The sequence below is a fragment of the Eurosta solidaginis genome, chromosome 5 (assembly GCF_040869045.1).
Source record: "Eurosta solidaginis isolate ZX-2024a chromosome 5, ASM4086904v1, whole genome shotgun sequence".
Taxonomy (NCBI): Eukaryota; Metazoa; Arthropoda; class Insecta; order Diptera; family Tephritidae; genus Eurosta; species Eurosta solidaginis.
Window position 1 is genome coordinate 115,097,547 of NC_090323.1, and position 21,443 is coordinate 115,118,989.

At 40.7% G+C, this 21,443-nt stretch overlaps 1 protein-coding gene, 1 long non-coding RNA gene and 1 pseudogene across 2 annotated transcripts in view; 1 reads left to right on the forward strand and 2 right to left on the reverse strand.

Annotated features, from left to right (window-relative positions):
• Positions 1-21,443, forward strand: part of LOC137254259 (leucine-rich repeat-containing protein 15-like) — a 1,016,997-nt gene that overhangs the window by 990,349 nt on the left and 5,205 nt on the right. The window lies entirely within an intron of this gene.
• LOC137252454 (uncharacterized) lies at positions 1,678-14,739 on the reverse strand. The gene is made up of 3 exons (XR_010953564.1): positions 14,371-14,739; positions 2,245-3,458; positions 1,678-2,179 (listed from the first exon to the last, which is right to left on the reverse strand). It is a non-coding gene; the product is annotated as an uncharacterized lncRNA (long non-coding RNA).
• Positions 15,185-17,199, reverse strand: LOC137252404 (exocyst complex component 5-like; annotated as a pseudogene).

Genomic DNA, 21,443 nt, shown 5'->3' on the forward strand with positions numbered 1-21,443 from the left:
CCAAGGATTGTGAACTTTTGTATCACAAAATTAGATCAGTCAAAACTGATTTGTATATTGCCGCAAGTGATAATAATAATTCTTCAATTTTTTAAATAATTGTGCAAGGAATAAGGCTATTGGCCACCAAACAACAACAACAATATGTGTGTATGTAACTAAGTGCACTTTGTGCTATAGCAACAAACTAAATTGCGATCGTATTGCCTGTGTAAATAAGCGCAAGTGATTTTTATGTGAAAAATGTGTTTAATTGAATGTGCGCGCAAATTTAATTAAATTTTTTGGTTAAATAATCTTAACAAATCAAAATTTAATTATGTGAATATATATATTTTTTTTCTATGAAAATTATGCAAAGGCGAAAGTAAAACAGTGGCGCTAAGCGGTGTTTAGGTTATGTTAACCTTTTGGAGCAGTGTTGTGTTACTTTGAGCTGTGCCCGGAAAATCTTACCGCGGGTGGGGGATTATTCCGGATAGTCACAGGGCGTGATGCTTTAAGAAACTGCGTTAAGCGCTTGTTTTTTCTCTATATTTGCACGAAATATAAATTTTTTCACTTAACACTCGCACTTTTTGATCGGAAATAACCAATTTATGATTTTATTTCGAAAGATTTATTAACAACAAAAAACTACCTCGCACGGAATAAACCACGTACCTTTTAATTAATTCGTTGATTCGGAGTAATAGATTGATTTTTTGTCAGAGTTGTTGATGTTGGTGTTGCCAAAAGGGTCGTCGTGTGCAAACGCTGCCGATTATATTATCACGATTGTAAATATGGTTGATATTATCTTCCTTGAAATTTTTGACTGTTTCTGATTAATTGCCTAGGGAGTGGCGTAGACTGTAGTTATAGGTGATTCGCTCTTCTTACGGGCGTGGTAAGGACCATGTACAATCATCCTCGTTACCAGGGATACCGGTTGGGTTTATGTTATTGTTAGGAAATGTGAACTTGGAGCCAAAATATATTTCTGCTAGGTTTTCTCCTTGGTTCATATATAATGTCTCGTTCCCTTGGAATAGGACATGGAAATTTGATGCCACACAGGGGTTCATTGACAAAGTACCTTTAACAAAATTTAATTGTAAAACATCACAAATATCTTAATTTTCTTCAAAAGCCGTACCTGATGGTCAACGGGTGGCTGCTGGCAGCTTTTTTCACATTGATCCCATCAATTCAATTTCGTGACGCTTCTTAGGTTTGACACACTTATAGAAAGCGTGCTTTAGCTGAATGGCTTACAATAGGACTGTGTGAAGAACTCAAAGTCAAGTCAGTACCTGTCTGAACTCCTGGGGTACACAATTTCCGTAGTAGACTATGCAAAGCTAACAGCGTTAAGGGCCAACCACCTACCCGTCATCGCACAGGCTGCCCATTGTAATTTACTAAGCCCCAAAAGCTGCTTAGGGGGTATATGTTCCAATGTTACCGCCAACCTTTTGGGAGCTTTTCCTTTGTTTTTATTATTTATTATGAACAAATGCGTGGTGGCAACGGCGCGCACCCACGTATTTGTTAAAGATTAGGTTAAGGCGGAAAAAATAAGAAAATAAAAACACCAAAAAGGGTTTCGTATTAATACAAGAGAATTCACAGTGTTTTTTATTCAAGATGTATAAATACAACAAGTGTTAAGGAAATTTATTAACAGATGTTGTGAAAATGAAAATGGTAAAGATATTTTCGGAAATTATTTTATGAATTTGACAACTTACGTGAACGGGCGATTACGTGTTCCTTTGCTGGCTGCTGGATCAAAAGAGGACGAGCCTCTTTGCGACATGAGCCGATGAACCCGAGATACAGCTCCTTCGTTGGGTTTCCCGGCAACAAAGTTGCTATACCGCGGGCTCACAGCGGTAAAACTCTAAGATACATGCGTACTACCACTCACACATGCCTGTGTGTATTAGTAATCACAAGCATATGTGGGTGGTAGTAAACGAAGAAAATTATGTTACGAGGGGGGGGGGGGAGATATATTTAGGCCTGTGGCCTAAACATACCGGCCCCCTTGCCGTAAGCAACAAAGAAAACATTAAAAAAAAAAAAAAGGGATGCCACGTGATCGCACGTCCAGTAAGGCGCTAATGAAAGAAGGCAGTGCAGATGCGGACTGCAAGCACTGCACGCCAGATGGTTGACCTCACGTTTCGCTCTCCTGTGGAAAAAGAAAAGATGTTATTAAATACACGTACGTGGTTTTAAATCCCGTGCTGTAATTACTTATTTTTGTGAAACAACTCCTATTTTTGGCAGGCTCCTGAGACTACCAGCCCGAATACGGTTGGTTGGGTCAGGAGACCGCCAACTGTTGTTGCTGGCGTTCCGCTCACCATCAGTTCGGCGTATAGATCAGCGCCGAGTGTAAGACGAACTGGCGATGAGCGGTAGAACTGCGGATCTGCAAGCCGCATAAATTCGAATGGAACGGCAACCTTTGGATCCACATTGGATGGCGGACTCAACCGATAGTGGCCGTTGACCACGGCGGCTTGGGTAGTGACATGAGTCGTTGACCCGAACTTGCCGCGCAGAATAAGTGTGCATTGCCCTGGTCCTTGGCGCTCTAACTGCAAATCGCGTACCAGCTCTGCATCGACGATGGTGCTGGCGGCGCAGGGATCAATGATGGCACGAACCAGATGTAGGTGCCCACGCGATTCGACGCGTACGATGGCCGTCGGCGCAATGGGCACGAAAGACCGCATGATGGGCGCTGGAGTGGCTGGGAGTAGCCGGCCGGTTCGGAAGCCTTCCGGTGTACCACGCGATAGTGCCTTTTGATCTAGGGCGTCAGAAGTGTATGGCGTTGATTTCTTTCGCCGCTGCTGTCTTCCGCGTTTTGATGACTCGGTCGGGCCTCCTTGGAGTCCGATGTCGCGGTGCCGCCAGTTGTCTCGGTCATTTCGACGTTTATTTGCTCTCGCCGCGCTTCTCTCATGCTGTAACAGCGGCCGGAAACTGCGAATGCCATGGTTGACCGTTGACGGTCTTGTTGTCTCTGTTTTGCATTTTTCTTCCTCCGCCTTTGCTCTCTCCTCCTCCATTTCTTCTTCTTCCACCTGCTGAGCCCAGGACTTTGTCGGCCCCGTTAGATGGATTGACAACGTGTCATCGGACGGGTTGTCGTCGCCAATGGTTGTTGCATCATCGCGTTCAGAAAGACGCTCATCTAGATGGAGCGTGGTGTGGTGCTTTTGCTGGCACCGTTTGCAGCGATATTTGCTATTGCACTTGTCCACGCGATGAAAGGGCGACAGACAATTCGGACAGTATTTGTGCAGCAGCACGGCCCGCAACCTCTCCTCCGGGGATTTTTTCCTGTATTCGGCACAGAGTCGGAGACTATGGTCCCTGCCGCAGAGCTGGCACGCGACATCGAAACGCTTTGCGCCTCCCTCTGCCTTGGCCAATAAGGTTTGGTAACGGGTCATGATCTGAAAGAATATTGGTATCATTGATCATGCCCAAATTGAGGTTGGCGGAATGTTGTTTGGGTGGCGTAAGCCAAAAAAAATATTATCTCATATATTTTCGCAAGAGAAAAAAAACCATTTTATTGAAATAAAAATTAAGGGCCATAAGTAAATACGAAGAAAAAGCGGATTTAGCACGCATCCATACGATGTGGCTGGTGCTTTAGCGCCTCTAGTACATCCCTGCAAAAACGCTCTCGTCACTCCACGTCATTTGACTAGTCATTTTACCAGGTCATAGGTTATATTCCTAGTCACACTTGCATGGGCGTGATTAGGTTTTGTGACCAAATTTTGTAGGGATTTTATAATTTATTTTATGTCGGTAGCTGTCGCCGAAGTAGTCCTAAAGATTTATTTTGATTTGTGGTGAACTTTGTTTTCACAACAAGTGGCCTGCCACCACACGGAACGGTTAAAAAACCTGGCTGAAAAAGTATTACAGAGTTGCACTTCCACCATTCAACATTATTTTACACGTCAAAAATAATGTTGAAATTCGTGGAATTAAGTATTTTAAATCTCGACCAAATGAATGATTGGTCGAGATATGTAATACGCGACATGTGTGGCGTGTTGTGCTCGATATGTCGTGCGGCATGTAATGCGTGACGTGTAGTGCGTGACGTGTAGTGCGGCATGTAGTACGTGACGTGTAGTGTGCGAGATGATTGTGCATGAGGCCTAATGTCGGTGTTGTCGTGCATGACTGTCAAAAGAAAAGTGTAGACATTTGACATTTGTTACAATTTTTTTCCATTTCCTGAATGAAAAAAAATCATTGAATTAAAAACACGCGGTGGTGAGTATGGAGGCTAGAAATTGTAGTCTTTTTTTTCTTAATTAATTTTTCTTTCTCTTTTATTTGCAGGTATATCTGACAGAAATCAATGCAGATAACACGTATACAAACATATAATAATGATTCAATGCCAATAATTAAACATTTTGAACAATTAGCACAAGTTAAACAAATCGATGCAAGTCGCAATGCCGATGAGGTGTTCAAAAATGGTGAGCAAGTATTTGCTGCAACTGGTATCCAGTAAAATGTATCGGTTGGAAAATATAAAAAGTACACGCCGCTTAGCTATTAGATGCATATATGTAGTATATATGAGTACATACATACATCTGTGCATTTTATTTATTTTTTTTTTTTTTTTAGTAATACGAGTATTGTTACTTTTTGTTCATTATTGGCTAGCATCAAGTGAAAATCTGACCATATGTCCGCCAATAGGCTTTTATTGCATTTGTCTTGGTATTATGATTTGTTCGACGTGTAAAATGCTCAAGCCCAAGCACGAATTCATAGATTTTCGTATATGGTCTGGCCTATTTCTAAGTTACGGTGATCATAATGTCGCAGCTTTGCATATAATTTTGGCAACATATACGATTCCCAAATGGAAGCTTCAGATATGTCTCTGACAGCCGCTGCTTCTACTATGTTGCGAATTACAAACTTCTTTATTGCCTTATCTTTTGGAACACAACGAGCACAATTGGTGCATCTTACTGGTTTGACATGACCACGATTATGCTTGCAGCGGCCTCCGTTACAGCGTTTCCTAGTCATTTTTGTGAATCTTGTCTTTATTCAACGCGAAGGAAGTAAATGAAAGACATGATCAACGCGAGCTTGGGTGCAGTTGAATTTAGACAGAGTCTATATTGTTTTCAAAGCCTGGTGCTGATGTTGAGTTCGATTGTGTTGGCTGAGCTACCAAGATTGGTAGTTGTGTTGATGTTTGAAAAGTTATGGCAGTGTCGGTGGTATTATTTGTGTTTTTGATACAAATATTATTGTTCAGGGAATTGCCAGCAGCATAAAGCGCATTTGTGCGTATTTTAGTGTTGTTGTTGCTTTGTGTGAGCAACTTGTTGGAATACTCTTTCAAGAATGTACTATTAACTCCAATCGAAGGATTATTTTTGCTGTCAAAACCATTAAACACAGCCACGACTTCACCACCACCCTCACCACCATTGAAATGTTGGTTTGGCGAGTTCATATGGTTTTCATTGTGTAGTCTCAATTGTGTTGTTAGAGCTAGAGTTGTGGCAGAGGTAGCGGTGGGGGAGGTGGCAGAAATGTTCCTGTATTTGAGTCTTTACTTATTCCATATTTCCTATAGCATTTCAAGTGTGCGAAAATTTCACGACATCTGCTTCTCAAGTATCTCAATGATCCAGAGCATTCCCGTGAGAATTGAGCGTGAACCGGAGCTGTAAAACTCACTAAAAGACGCCAAAAATGTCTTCAGAACATTATGGCTCGGTCCTAGATGCTGACTGCGTGCATCGAAGGTTTAGTGCCAGGATATATAAGATTTACGTATATATTTACATAGTGCATCGCGTAAAATTCAATAGTTTCGCTGGCTAAGTCATGTTAAGCGAATGGGCGAAGAACACTTCGGCCTAGCAAGTATTCCTATGATACCAATATTTGGAGGCCGTGTAAGGGGCAGATCTTCACTGAATGGGGGAGACATGAGGATGAGGAATTGATCTTAATTAAATGACTAAATACTAGAGCTTCTATTCCATAAAATGAAGAAGACGATGATGAGTGTCGACGTGAATGATGTGGAGAAGTAGGGAGGCATCCACTGGACATTTCCTCCATAGAAGCGACTTCCGATGTTGTTGCTAGATGTTGGCGTTTCTTAGACTTAAAGGTTCCAACCTTTTGTTCCTTTGTCGTCGCCAATGGTATTGAATTTTGTTTAAACTGTCGTACTGCATTATATTTGCTAATACCGGGTTTTCTGGTACATCTAGCAGCTCGCAGTAATTGGCATGGAGTTTGCACATATCTTATTCCACATGGCGTTACATTAAGCTGGGTAGTACACTTGCAGCTGGCACATTAGCATTACTAGGTTCATGGTTTTTTTTTTTTTTTTTTTTTTTTGCTTTGAACCGTACTGCTCAGAAATATGTTACCTTTTTACAGGTTGTTATTTGTCTAATGGCTGCCTTCATTCTTACATACCCTTATATGACTGCAAATTTCAAAGATTCACGACGTTTTGGCAACTTAATTTCAATCGACGACAAGGATACAACATTAGTTGATGGCATCGATGGACATCGTAACATAAGGGAACAGATAACGGTATACATATGAAAATTAATATATACCAAACATTTCCAGTGATGTTTTACAATTAAATTTTGTTAAAGGTACTTTGTCAATGGACCCCTGTATAGCATCAAATTTCCATGTCCGTGCCGGCGAACTTTTGACGCGAGGTGCCCATTTCGGTATTAGATCGTGAGTGTTTTATTAATGTATGTATATGTAACAAAAAATTGAAAACCATTGGGAATACATACAAGTGAAAAATCTTCCTATCCCTCCATTGCCATAAATTGAAGTGCCATAAATTGAACATTTATGTTTTAACTCAGCATTTCTTTTAAATGTGTATACAGAAAATCAGACTAAATATTAACATTCATTTTTACAAAAATCAAGTTAATTGAATAATTATGCAAACATGTTAAAATATGCAACTAATGCAATATACCAGTTGTCTACAAAAATGGTTGAAAAGTCTATTGAGCAAATGATTTAAGTACTCGAACAGCGATTGACGAGGCGATCGAGGCTGTTTACTGTTGTGAACGTTTTTATCAAACATTCGCCACTTGTATGTATTCACAATGTTGAAAACCCTCACACCAGAAAAAAGGATATTGACTTCGGATATTAGTTTCTCCTGTAAATAAAGGAAACCGCATGCGCTTTATGCACCCATAATTGGGTATTTTTTTGAAATGAAAGGTACAAAGCCACTCGCTTCATTAAGCGAACCTCTGTCAGCACCCCCTAAAAATTATTACGCTTTTACAAAAATGGTTAAAATGGATAGCAGCCGTTTCCTCCTTAACCATTAGGGCAATCAAATAAACTGCATGCAACTACTCATATGTAGATATTGTACCTAATCAAGCAAAGCCTATTATCCCTTGTTGCAAAAGCGGCAAAAAAATTAATTTTTGATTGTCAGTTGTTACATGGACAGTAAAATCCGACCATCAATTTGGAACAATTTAAAAACTGAATATTGTTTGCCAAGCATATTATGGAATCATATTCGAACCAAATGTGGTTACTTTGGGTGGGCAACAATTTTCAACCATTTTCCATTCAGATTTCTGAATCTGACCTGATTTTGTATGAGATGTGAAGAAACATATGATAATCGTATCCGAAAATCCTTCATAAATTTTAACCAAAACGGTGGAAATATGTTCACGAATATGATCTGAAACAGACTGTGAAGAGCAGTCAAATGTTCCTTACAAACGATTGAAATTCACTTTCCGTGTCCTTATATAATGAAATGGTATGAATAAATTTCTTCGGTATTCCTTGCGATATTAAACTATTTTGAACAATTGCGTGGTGGCAGCGGCGCACCCACGCAATCGTTGGAAAAGGTATTATGTGGCAGACAGTATATCTGAGTTAGGGTTCTGTTGGCCTCGTTCTGGGGAACGAGAGCTGGGTTATTGGTTTGTTGGCCTCGTTCGGGGTGAACGAGAGCTGGGTTATTTGGGATGGAGGAATGTGGACTATTACAGTTCATTTTGATTGTCGTTGGGCGGAAGTAGTACCAGTTTCGCGATTGGTCTGCTAATTTGTCCCTTAATTGTATTGACGTCAACAACACGTACACGGTTATCGGAACCTGGATGTGTGTTGACGACTCTCCCCATTTTCCACTCGTTCGGTTGTAGGTTATCCTCCTTGATGACGACTAGGTCCCCGGGTTTTAAGTTGGATTGTGGATGTTTCCATTTATACCTTTTCTGGATCTCGGTGAGATATTCCGATTTCCATCTTTTGCAAAAGGTCTGATGAAGGGCTTTCATCTTTTGCCATCGGTTTACAATGGAGGCAGGGTTTTCACTACAATCGAGTTCAGGTGGAGCTAAAAGATGCCCGCCTACGAGAAAATGGCCTGGAGTAAGCGGCTCCAGGTCGGAAGGGTCGTTAGATGAGGGACTTAGAGGTCTCGAGTTGAGGCAGGCCTCAATTCGACATAAGAGGGTTGTAAACTCTTCTAAAGTATATTTATGGTCGGACGCGATCTTTTTAAAGTGTGTCTTAAAACTTTTTACCCCCGCTTCCCACAAACCTCCCATGTGAGGAGCGCTTGGCGGTATAAAATGCCATTCTAAAGTGTGATGGATATATTTATTCAATGTTCCGTCCCTTGCTTCACGCAGAAATGCCTTAAACTCAGATCGTAACGATCGCGAAGCTCCGACAAAGTTAGTACCATTGTCGGAGTAAACGTTTTTCGGACAGCCTCGTCTGGATACAAATCTGGCGAAGGCAGCTAGGAAGGACCCGGTACTAAGGTCGTTTGTCGCTTCCAGATGGATGGCTTTCGTCGAAAAGCAGACGAACAGGCAAACATATCCTTTTGAAATTCGACATCCCCTCCCTCGGTAGGATTTTATATCGAATGGTCCCGCGAAATCTACCCCAGTGTTGGTGAAGGCCCTAGAAAAGGTGGTGCGCTCCTTCGGAAGGATCCCCATAAGTTGCGTTTGTGTCCGCTTCCTGTAAATAGTACAGACCTTACAGTTGTGGATAACAGACCGTATCATTATTTTAACACGTGGGATCCAGTACTGAGTGCGGATATGACGTAGCATCAGCTGGTTCGCTCCATGCAGGGTGGTCTCGTGAGAGGATTGGACTATAAGTCTGGATAACCTGCAAGTATAAGGAAGAATAATGGGATGACTTTCATTATGGGACATGTCTTTCGATGCCCCAGTCCGCCCCCCAGTTCGAATGATGCCTTCTTCATCTACATATGGGTTCAGGGGTAAAATCTCACTCTTCCCATTTATTAGTTTTCCTGACTTCAAATTTGCGTACTCTTCTTGATAATGTTGCCTCTGGCATATTGTTATCAATCTTCGTGTTGTTTTTTCTATTTCGTCAGGAGCGATCGAATGAGAATCCCTTTTGAAGGAGGATTTAGTTTTTGGGTGCGTATTCTGGAAAAACCGAAGAATATAGGATATAACCCGCAAAGCCCTTGGTAAATCGGAAAACCTATCTAGAATATCAAAGTTATTTTTGACCGAAGTTGTATGAACTTTCACCCTCTTTTCCTCCATATTCGTATTGTGTTGGCCAATTTTCGTTGTCTTCTTGTAACCAAGAAGGTCCCTGCCACCACAAAGAATTGTTGATTAGGTCCGAAGCGTAGAGGCCTCTGCTCGCCAAATCTGCAGGATTTGACGCGGAGTCTACGTGCCGCCATACTTTGTCTCCTACTTTATCGATGATTTTAGTTATTCGATGTGCCACGAACGTTGACCACGAACATGGTGGTTTTCGGATCCATGCCAGTACTATAGTCGAATCTGTCCAAAGGGTTACTTTAATGTTTGAAAGTTGCATATTTTCTATGGCCGACTCTATAATTTCTGCAAGTAGGACTGCGCCGCAGAGTTCCAGTCGTGGCAATGATATGGTTTTGACCGGGGCTACTCTCGTTTTGGCCATCAACAGGTTGGTGAAGACTTGATCCTTTGTTTGTACCCTCAGGAAAACAGTGGCGGCATATGCTTTTTCCGAGGCATCGCTGAATCCATGTATTTCGACATTGTCCTTCAATGTGTAGTGAACCCATCGCGGTATGCGTATATCGTTGATCTTTTCGTAGTCCGTCATGAATGATTGCCACCGATGTAGAGTAGTTTCAGACACATCTTCATCCCAGTCTGTCACTTCCAACCAAATATTTTGCATTATTATTTTGGCTACAATTACGACTGGTGCCAGCCAGCCAAGAGGGTCGAAAAGTTTTGCGATCGCAGAAAGTATTGACCTTTTTGTTACGGCGTGGTTATTGTCAAAGGGTTTCGCTGTGAAGTAAAAGTAGTCGAAATGGGCGTTCCACCTGATACCGAGTGCTTTTACCATGCTGGTGTCTTCGAACTCAAGAAAATCCTCGCTTAATAGGTGTTGCTTCGGTATACCCTGTTGGATTTTCTTGCAGTTGGACGTCCATTTTCGCAACGGGAAACCTGCCGATTGCAATGCCAATGATATTTCGTCCCTTGCCTTGATTGCAGTTTCGATGCTGTGTCCACCGGCGAGTACGTCATCAACGTACATGCAATTTCGCAGTATATCTGCTGCCATTGGATGCGATGTCTCCACGTCATCAGCTAGTTGGTGCAGCGTTCGAATCGCAAGATACGGAGCACAATTAACCCCAAAGGTTACCGTTTTCAATTCATAAATGTTAATTGGGTTTTTGGGGCATTTGCGAAATATGATTCGCTGATATTTTGTTTGGCCTTCATTGACCCATATTTGGCGATACATTTTCTCTATGTCGCTGTTAAATACGTATTTGAACAGCCGCCAACGTAGTATAAGAATTGTCAGGTCGGATTGAAGAATCGGACCTGGATATAAGGCATCATTTAGACTTTTGCCATTAGTGGTAGGACAAGATGCATTAAATACGACTCTGACTTTTGTCGTTGTACTTCCGTCCTTTATAACAGCATGGTGAGGTAGGAAGTAACAGTCATTTGAGTCTGGCGAAATATTGCCTATTTGTTTCATGTGCCCTAAAGTTTCATATTCGGATACAACTCTATTGTATTCCGTTTGAAGGACTGGGTTTTTCGCAAGTCGTGTCTCGTTGCGATAGAATTGAGAGCACGCACTTCTTAATGAGGGACCTAAGTTAAACTCTTTCCTAAAGGGTAAGGAGACTACGTATTTGCCATCGTTGTTCCGAACTGTTGTGGATTTGTATAGCTCCTCGCAGTAAGTGTCATCGTTATTGATGCTCCTTTTCTTTGGAATTTCCTCTATCTCCCAAAAAGCCGCCAATTGTTTATCTAAAGTGACCTCATTGAAATACGAAACTAGGGTCTTATTTGTATTAACCGCATCTGTCCGGCCTGTCAAAATCCAGCCGAACACCGTTTCCTGTGCTATTAATGTGTTTAGCACGTCCTTCCTGATACCGCCTAGCATAATTTGGGGGTATATGTCTCCGCCCAGAATTAAGTCGACTGGCTCATTGACAAAGAATCTTTTGTCAGCCAGTACTAAGTCAGGGAATGCTTGCCTAGTCATTGCGTTTATTTGGCAAGTTGGAAGATTCCCTGTTAATTGTGGTAAAACCAGCATGATCGTATTGATCTCGATTAATGGGTCTGTTGGTGACCGCAATTGTATGTTGCACGCTTCTTTTACTTGTGCAGACATTGTATTACTGATGCCCGAAACTTGGGCATGCAGGCGTTTGGATGGCAGATTAATTCTGCGCTTTAGTTTCTCGGTAATGAATGAACATTCAGATCCCGAGTCTATTAGGGCTCTCGCCGAATAGTCAACACCATTAAAACGAATATTGACCTGAGCTGTCCCTAGTAATACCCCTTTATTTGTGTTTGCGAAACATGAGTTCACATTATTAATCGGAGCGTTTTCTCTTTCAGCATTGCGTCGTATTTGAGCTTCCCGTGAGGTAGATGCTCCGATAGTGTCGGAAGTATTTGTTGGTTTTGGCTGATTCGAAATATGAAGCAGCGTATGATGTCTTAAATGACATGTGGCACAGTTCATTTGGCTGGTGCACCTTGTCACCGAATGGCCAGCAGAAAGGCAGTTTATATACCCACGGCTGCTCTTAATTTGTTCAAACCGTTTATTGGGTGTTAAACGTAAGAACTTTTCACACTTTGAAATTCGATGTGCAGGACTTTTGCACATCTTACACGTAGGTTTGGCTGTTGTTGCACTTGCCTGGTAGGACCCTAATCGTTTCGACGATGTATCTGCCGAGGAACGAGAAGCATGTGGCTTAGAGGGTTTTGAAACCGTATCCCCTCTTATATCTACCACAGTTTCCAACGTTTGGAATCTGCTGGATAAGAATTTATCCATATCTGCCCATTTTGAAATTTCTGTTTTATTTTCTATGGTTTGTTCCCATAGAGCCAGTGTGGTTTCTGGCAGTTTTGTGGAGCACAAATATGTTAGAATTGCATCCCAGTTTGATATGTCAATCTTGTAACATTGAAGCGCTGAGATACAATTGTTTATTTCACGTTGCAGTTTTTTAATGGAGCTACCGCATTCGCTCTCAACTGCTTTTAAACTGAAAAGAATTTTTAATTGGGCATTGACCAAGATACGTTTGTTTTCGTATCGGTCACATAAATTTTTCCACGCTGTATCGAAACCGTCTGTTGTTAAGGAACACCGTTCCACTATCTCTTTGGCCTCCCCTTGAGTTTTTTGCCTCAAATAGTATAGTTTTTGCACTGCAAGGAGTTTACTATTGTTAATATATATGGCAGTGAACATGTCCCTAAAGGACGGCCATGAAATATAGTCACCTTTGAAAATATCCGTATCACATGCTGGCAGGCGCACATGATATTCCATATTATCTGAGACATCTACTTTCTTATCTTTCTTTTCAAAATTTTCCAAAAGCTCAGCTATTGCCGCCTGACACTTTAGGAAGCTGAAATAGCACATTTTATGCTTCTTCTTGATAGCCGATAAGTCCTTTGAATCAAGCTCTGATGAACCTAAGAGCTTTTCGTATGTCACCTTCGTAGCTTCCCACAGAGTTTTTAACTCATCCCTTTGGTATATTAGGGAGTGTTTACTGTGTTGTGAAGGTGACATGTCGTTGAAGTCATTTTCATACTCCGTCACTGCATCTGCTTGGCGTGTATAGGTCTCCATTGTGGATAAAAATAAAAACCCAAAAGTTTATACAGAAATTGCCTTTGCAGAGAGTAGCGAGTGGAAAATGTCGCCAAAGGACAGAACTTGGAAGTGATAATGTGACAAGTGAAAGTATTTGGTGTATGCGTATGTGTGCACAAATTTACCAATTGATTGTGTAAGCCGATAAGTTATGGCTAACGTGAAAAGGACTGTACAGAGGCTTATGTGCCAAGTGGGATAAGTACAATTCGTGATGGCAACGGCGCGCACCCACGTAAATGTTAAGGAATGTGCTAATGCAGCTGTGTTAACAAATTGTGTAAGCCAATAAGTAATGGCTAGTGAAAAAATTGTGTCAGTGAAGATAAAAATATATGAACGCTTGTTATGGACTTTTGGTAATTTAACCAAGGACTGTGAATTTTTGTATCACAAAATTAGATCAGTAAAAACTGATTTCTGTATTGCCGCAAATGAGAATAATAATTCTTTAATATTTCAAATAATTGTGCAAGGAATAATGCTATTGGCCACCCAAACAACAACGTCAATATGTGTGTATGAAACTAAGTGCACTTTGTGATAAAGCAACAAACTAAATTGCAAACGTACTGCCGGTGTAAATAGGCGCAAGTGATTTTTATGTGGAAAAATTTGTTTAATTCAATGTGAACAAACGCCATGAACAAATGCGTGCAAATTAGATTAATTTCTTTGTTTAAATAAACTTAACAGATCAAAATTTATTTCGGTGAATATTTTGAAAATGAAAATCTTGCAAAAGCGAAATTAGAAAGGTGGCGCTAAGCGGTGTTGAGGTTATGTTAACCTTTTAGAGCAGTGTTGTGCTACCTTGAGCTGTGTCCGGAAAATCTTACCGCTGGTGGGGGATTATTCCGGATAGTCACAAGGCGTGATGCACAAACTTTAAATAACTGCGTTAAGCGCTTTTTTCTATTTTGCACAGATAAGATCTCACTTCACAACAAAATCACTTGCACGGTTTTTAGTATTGGGAAACACTTTCCACTGATTTATAATTTTATTTTTGAAATTTTTATTAACAAGTGAAAGGGAAAACCCTACCTAGCACGGAATGTTTATAAAACCACGTACCTTCGTTATATTGACTATCCGGAGTACTGATTCAAATTTTTCGATGTTGTCGTTTCCAATATGAACTTGTTGGTATCACCAAGAGAGTTGTTGTGTGCAAATTGCTGATAACAATGTATTCCTGTGTGAATAATAATTGCGGGCTTCTTGACTTTATCACCACTGTTTTCTATGCTTCCTTGGCTTAATGCTGAAGTTTCGCTTTGATTATATCACGATTTTCCTGCTTCTTCGATGTTCTGTGAAGGAGTGGAGTGGACTGTATTGTAAATATCTGGTTCTCTTATTTTCGGCGACGCAGGACCATGAACAAATGCGTGGTGGCAACGGCGCGCACCCACGTATTTGTTAAAGATTAGGTTAAGGCGGAAAAAATAAGAAAGAAAAACACCAAAAAGGGTTTCGTATTAATACAAGAGAATTCACAGTGTTTTTTATTCAAGATGTATAAATACAACAAGTGTTAAGGAAATTTATTAACAGATGTTGTGAAAATGAAAATGGTAAAGATATTTTCGGAAATTATTTTATAAATTTGACAACTTACGTGAACGGGCGATTACGTGTTCCTTTGCTGGCTGCTGGATCAAAAGAGGACGAGCCTCTTTGCGACATGAGCCGATGAACCCGACTTACAGCTCCTTCGTTGGGTTTCCCGGCAACAAAGTTGCTATACCGCGGGCTCACAGCGGTAAAACTCTAAGATACATGCGTACTACCACTCACACATGCCTGTGTGTATTAGTAATCACAAGCATATGTGGGTGGTAGTAAACGAAGAAAATTATGTTACGAGGGGGGGAGATATATTTAGGCCTGTGGCCTAAACAATTATGTATGTATATTTTTTATAACTCCTTATTAATAATAATACATAAAAACTTACATACAGATATCAAACTTCGTCATTCACTCCATAATGCCCTTAAGATAATTTGTATTTTTAATAAACCTAAAATAAGCTCGTATTTGTATGAATTGCCGCACAACCGACTTATCCAGATAATTCAAAAATTCGCCAGTGCAAACTTCTTGTAAATTTTCTGGCTTCACCAACAACAAGTTGCACAATGCATGTAGTATATCATATAGTTGTGTTACCAGTGGATTCTCCAATTCACGAATACATTTACGATACTCTTTCAAATCACAAATTGCACACATAGCACCGGCGGTATTATATTGCGTTGTTTGCAAATGATCGAATATAACCCGATGAAAGCGTACACCAAACTCGTGTAATATATTTTGTAAATTATCACCATCTACACAACGTTTTATTTACTTTAAGGATGGCTGCAAGTTTTGTACAACTTGTAAACATGCCGTTGACGAAATTGTGTCCATATCGGTTTCTGGCTTATAATCTGTTTTCTTTTGTTCACTTTGCAAGTATAATTTAACCCAGCTAATTATTGCGTTGATTGAACGCTTAAGTCCCTGATCTAGTGATTTTTCAATTTGCTCCATTAACAAACGTCTTTTAAACATATAATCCGAGTCTTTGGGACTATTTATTATACACGGGATTACAGCGCTGTTTGAGAGTTTATCCAATAAAGGCACAATAATGTTTGTTTTTTGTACAACATCAAAGAAATACAACTGCGGATATGTTTTCCCTTCGGCTATGGGTATTGCTTGCAAACCTAATTCAAGTGCATATAGGTACAACATGTTCATGCATTAGAAAGCGTAATAATACCTCATTCAATTGTATCACGTTAGTTGGCAGCTCAATGGCACTGGAACGTCCGACAGCGTTTAAGTGCCGCTTTTGCTTCATATTTATAGCTAATTCTTCGCATAAAAATGTTTCACCGCCATAATCTTCGATTTGCGCGATATTAATGTTGGCACGTGTACCAATCAATGCCTGCATATCACGTCGCAGTTCTTGAAAGCGTTCCGCGTTCCGTTGGCTTCTTTTGATGTTTTTTACTGACGTAAAAGCGTTCCAGTTCTGTTGAACATTTTGCTGTTAAACATCTTGATTCAACTTCTACATAGTTTGCTAAACGTTTTGTAAAAATTTGTTGTGTCAACTTTTGCAGCGGATCATCGTCGATGGTGGACATATATATTTGGAGTTCTGATGACAACTTTATGGTTCGAGAATATAGTTCATAGAGCGTACGTAAATACTTTTCCTCGTCTTTTTTATCATCCAATTTAGTTGACGCATATTGATGCAATTTCAATTGATAAATATTGAGTATAAATTTGGACATAACTTGAACTGAATTGGCGAATACTTTTTTAATAATTTCATAATAATGTTTGCACATTGGCGCTATACCAATAAAAATATCCTTCCCGCCATAGGGTGTCATTTCACTTTGTTCTATATAAGCATCGACACATTGGGCATAGCCTTTGAATTGAGATAATATCTGTGCTCGTTTTTTCATTTTCTCAATATCTTCACACTTTTGCACTGTAGCAAATTCTTCAATTAAACGGCGCTCAATATCATCGTACATTTGTTCAATTTTTCGCTTTGATTCAACAAATTTTTCCATTGGTAAATCTTGTGATATTGTATGAAGTTTTTGTATAACATCAGCTGCTTCATAAAGACGCTTTGGATCTGTGAAAGTATCGTTGAGTATTGGACCAGATACCAAAAATTCGGACATATGATTTAATAGTTTTTGTGCTTCCCCTGTACGACTACGTGGCGTATTCACATTTTCTAATTGCTCTCCTAAATGTATAATTTTTCTCGGAACAAAATTAAATTTTTCATCTAATTGACCAAACCAATCGATTGCCACTTGATAACGTATATCTGCAAATAAAAGAGCAAAAATTAATTAATGAAAAAGAGATTACAACTTTAAGCCACTGTACTCATCAGGAAATGGAAAAGCGTAGCAGATGTCAAAGTCTCTACATTTAATATCTGACTGTCAATGATTATTGCAATACAAACGTTAGGCCTCATGCGCAAGCATCTCGCGCACTACACGTCACGCACTACATGCCGCACAACATATCGAGCACAACACGCCACACATGTCGCGTATTACATATCTCGATCAATCATTCATTTGGTCGAGATTTAAAATACTTAATTCCTCGAATCTCAACATTATCGACAATACACGTCAAAAATAATGTTGAATGATAGAAATGCAACTTTGTTGTATCTTTTCAGCCAGGTTTCGAACCGTTCCGTGTGGGGGCAGGCCACTTGTTGTGAAAACAAAGTTTACCACATATCTAAAATAAATTTTAGATATATGTCGGCGACATCTACCGACATAAATCGAATCAGAAAATGTATTAAATGTGCTAAAGCACCAGCCACATCGCATGGATGACTACTAAATCCGTTTTTTTCTTCGGTTCTTTGCGCACATAAGTTTTTACTCATGGCCTTTAATCCTTTATTTAAATTAAAGTTTCCGTTTCTTTCGCGAAAATATATGGGATATATTTGTTTTTACCCCACCCAAACACCATTGGCCACCCAACAACCCCAATACAAAATTAAACGTTTCCATTTCCAGAAATGACTGGATTCAATTTGAAGCGCTCCAAAACAGAGGCACGCGCCAATTCGTTCACCATCGCCGTGCCGTTTATGCAACAAGCTTTATGGAGTGAGATTGTGCCCGATATACAGTGGTATGCCGGCCGAAGCGCGTCTACCCGAAGTATTAATACATAAATATTGCCCAAATTGCCTGTCGCCATTTCACCGCCTTGAAATATGCCCCAACCGGGATCGATGCCGACGATGTAATGAGCAGCACCATACTACGCTCCATATCGACGACGACCAGCCGCTGCCAACACAAGGTCATAACGACGACGATGATGCGAGCTCATATGGAGTACTCTCCATCCATGTTACTAAGCAATACAAGTCATGGGCACAGCAGGTCGAAGAAGAAGAGGAAGAAGAGAGGCTTGCCAATACGGCAGAGATAAATCAAACGATACAACAAGGCGGCTTAGAGACGCAGCAATTTCGACCACCGTTACGCCACGAGAGACCTGAGTTCCGCTCGAGTATGCACGGCACCTTGGTGAGCCCACAAAACGGGGATGGCGCGGAGACACGTCCGTTTCGCCCATCGCACCGCCCTACTGGTAAACAGCGCGACGATGCGGAACCGCGTCAATCCCGCTAGTCACGTCAATTTGCTGGAAGGGCGGCCCCGATTAAAGTACGCAACAACCACAAAGCTCTCGTTCGGAAACGTCAAGCACCTACAAGCTTCAGGAGCGGCCGACTTCGGGATAATCTAGTGGCACCAACCATAACGCGATCACTTATCGCCATTGCACCGACGGCAATAGTACGTATTGAAGCCGGAGGCCGTCTTCATTTGTTCCGCGCCCACCACCATTATCGATGCAAATTTGGCAAAGGATCTCCGCCTAGAACGCACCAACACCACGTACCATTCGCGGTGCACCATATTCTTGAGAGGGAAGTATGGGGTGGCTGGGAAAGTTACAACCCAAGCCACTGTAGTGGCGAACTATGCAAGAATGAACCCAACGGCGAATATGGACCCGTCGATAGCTGCCCCATTTCAGTTTATGAAGCTGGCCGATCCGACTTTCTACCGATCATCACCGGTGCTGCTCACGTTCGGTGCCGACGTTTACGTCAAAATAATGGTCAGCGGTTCACCCTCCTCCACTGTCAGTGGGCTGCTCACTCAAGCCACGATTTTCGACCTCGTCGTGTCTGGAGCCCACCCAATATAGATATTTTGTAATTTTCAACACGCATTCTCATATATATCTTTCAGTAAATATTGCACGGAATTAAGAAACCACGTACTTTACTTAATACTTTCCTTTCTTTTCCACAGGAGACCGAGACGTGAGATCAATCACACGGCATCTGCATCGGTACATCGACGCATCGCCTTGCGGAACGTGTGATGGCATGGCGTTCCTTAATTTCTCCTTTTTTCTTTGTTGCTTTAGGTGAAGTGACCTAAACATACCGGCCGGTGCTGTGACCTAAACATACCGGCCCCCCTCGTAACATAATTCGCTGCCACCCACACATGTTTGCTGTCACTAGCACACGGGCATGTGTGAGTGGTATTACGTAGGTGCGTTTTACATTTACCGTTGTGCGCCCGCGGTATAGCAACTTTGTTGCCGGGAAACCCAACGAAGGTGCTGTATCGCGGGTTCATAGGTTTTGTTGCAAAGAGGTTTATCCTCTTTCAATCCAGCAGCCAGCGAAGCTATACGGTGTCATCTAACGTTCACGTAAGTGCGAATTTTCAAAATATATTTAATATCTAAATTTTTCAAAACACTTGTTAAAATTATTTCTTAACACTTGTTGTATTTCCATACAATTAATAAAAAGCCCTTTGTAATTACATTTATTCACGAAACTTTTCTTGTGTTCTTGTTTTCTTCCTTTTTGCCTACATCTATATTTTTTACAATTACGTGGCTGCGCACCGTTGCCACCACGCATTTGTACAGATATTGACAACGCACAACATCTGGGTGTAAACTATATAATCTAGAGAGATTCATTCCATCATATCCTGTACCTCCTCTTCAATGTTAAACACCGGCTTTTGGAGGAAATCTGCTATCCATACACTTTTTTGTCGCCCCTCAACATAAACTTTTATGTTCTTCAATGTTGACATCAAATAGTTTTTTACAGATTTAAAATTATCGCTTCCATAGGAACATAATAAATTATGGTGGTGTAACATTAACCAATTAGATTGTCGTTGATTTTCCCTAATCAGATCCGAAAATTCAAATCGAGCTTTTATGTGGAAACAATGGAATCTTCATTGTTGAGGACCACAGCTATTTCCTTTACAATAAATCTATTATCGTATTGTTACGAATATTAGCAAAACTAAGGGGTACTGCTATCTCTAAGCCGATGCTAAGCAGTGACGTGAATTCACATCAATAATTCAATCATTATGTATCTACATAATTGCGTCTACACATATGTACCATGTACGTATACGAGCAGCGGACAATCAAAGCACAAACACATGCATATATCTGAGATACTCCTGAAAGTATGCAATGAGAGAAGCTATAAAATCGTGCAATTATAGTTACAGCTGAGAAGTTTGAGAGCTAATGGCAATTAGTAGATTCTGGAAATGGATGCGCCTGGAAGATGCGAAAGTTGAAATCAGAGAGTATAAAAGGCAGCAAATGTAGAGGCGCTGGAATTCAGTTTGAGTTGAGCTATCAAGCAGTTATTGATTAAGCACGCAATCTGGTGGGCAATAGTAGAGTTTCATTTGAGCTATCAATCAGTTTGGTTGTTAAGCAAGCTAGTTGCAAAGTATAAGTGTTATTGGGAGGTACTTTAATAAAGGCCATTTTTCCATTATTCAATATTGGAGTTATTTATTCAACAGTTTAATGATTTGAACTTAGCAGAAGGGCAAATAAGAGGATTTGCAAGTAAATTCGTTACAATTGGTGTCAGAAGAGGAATTATTGAATAAATTCCAGAGGACAACAAGGACATGGCAAAGTTCAGTGAATTGAAGATCCAGCAACTGAAGAAGGAGTTAGAGAGCCGTGGATTGAATACAAGCGGCGTTAAACTCGAACTTCAGGCACGGCTACGAAAGGCAATGGAAGCAGAAGGAATTAACGTGGAAGAGTATGTCTTTCATCTCAATGTCGACGAGACAACAACAAAAATTGAAGAGAAAAACGAAACATCACAGACAGTTACCAGCACAGACTTGAACACGATTTTGGCTGCAATATCTGCTCAAACATCGACAGTGTCATCCCAACTGGAATCGCAAAAGACAGATATAACATCTCAACTGGCAGAACAGAAGACATATATGGCATCACAATTGGAAGTACAGGAGGCACGCATTTCAGAAATGTCGTCACAAATGTCATCCCAACTGGAATCGGAGGAGACACGCATAACATCGAAGACTGAAGCACAAGAAACACGTATGTCAGAAATTACGACACAGAAACTCAACTGGAAGAACAGAAAACGTATATGTCATCACAGATGGAATCGGAGGAGACACGCATAACATCGAAGACTGAAGCACAAGAAACACGTATGT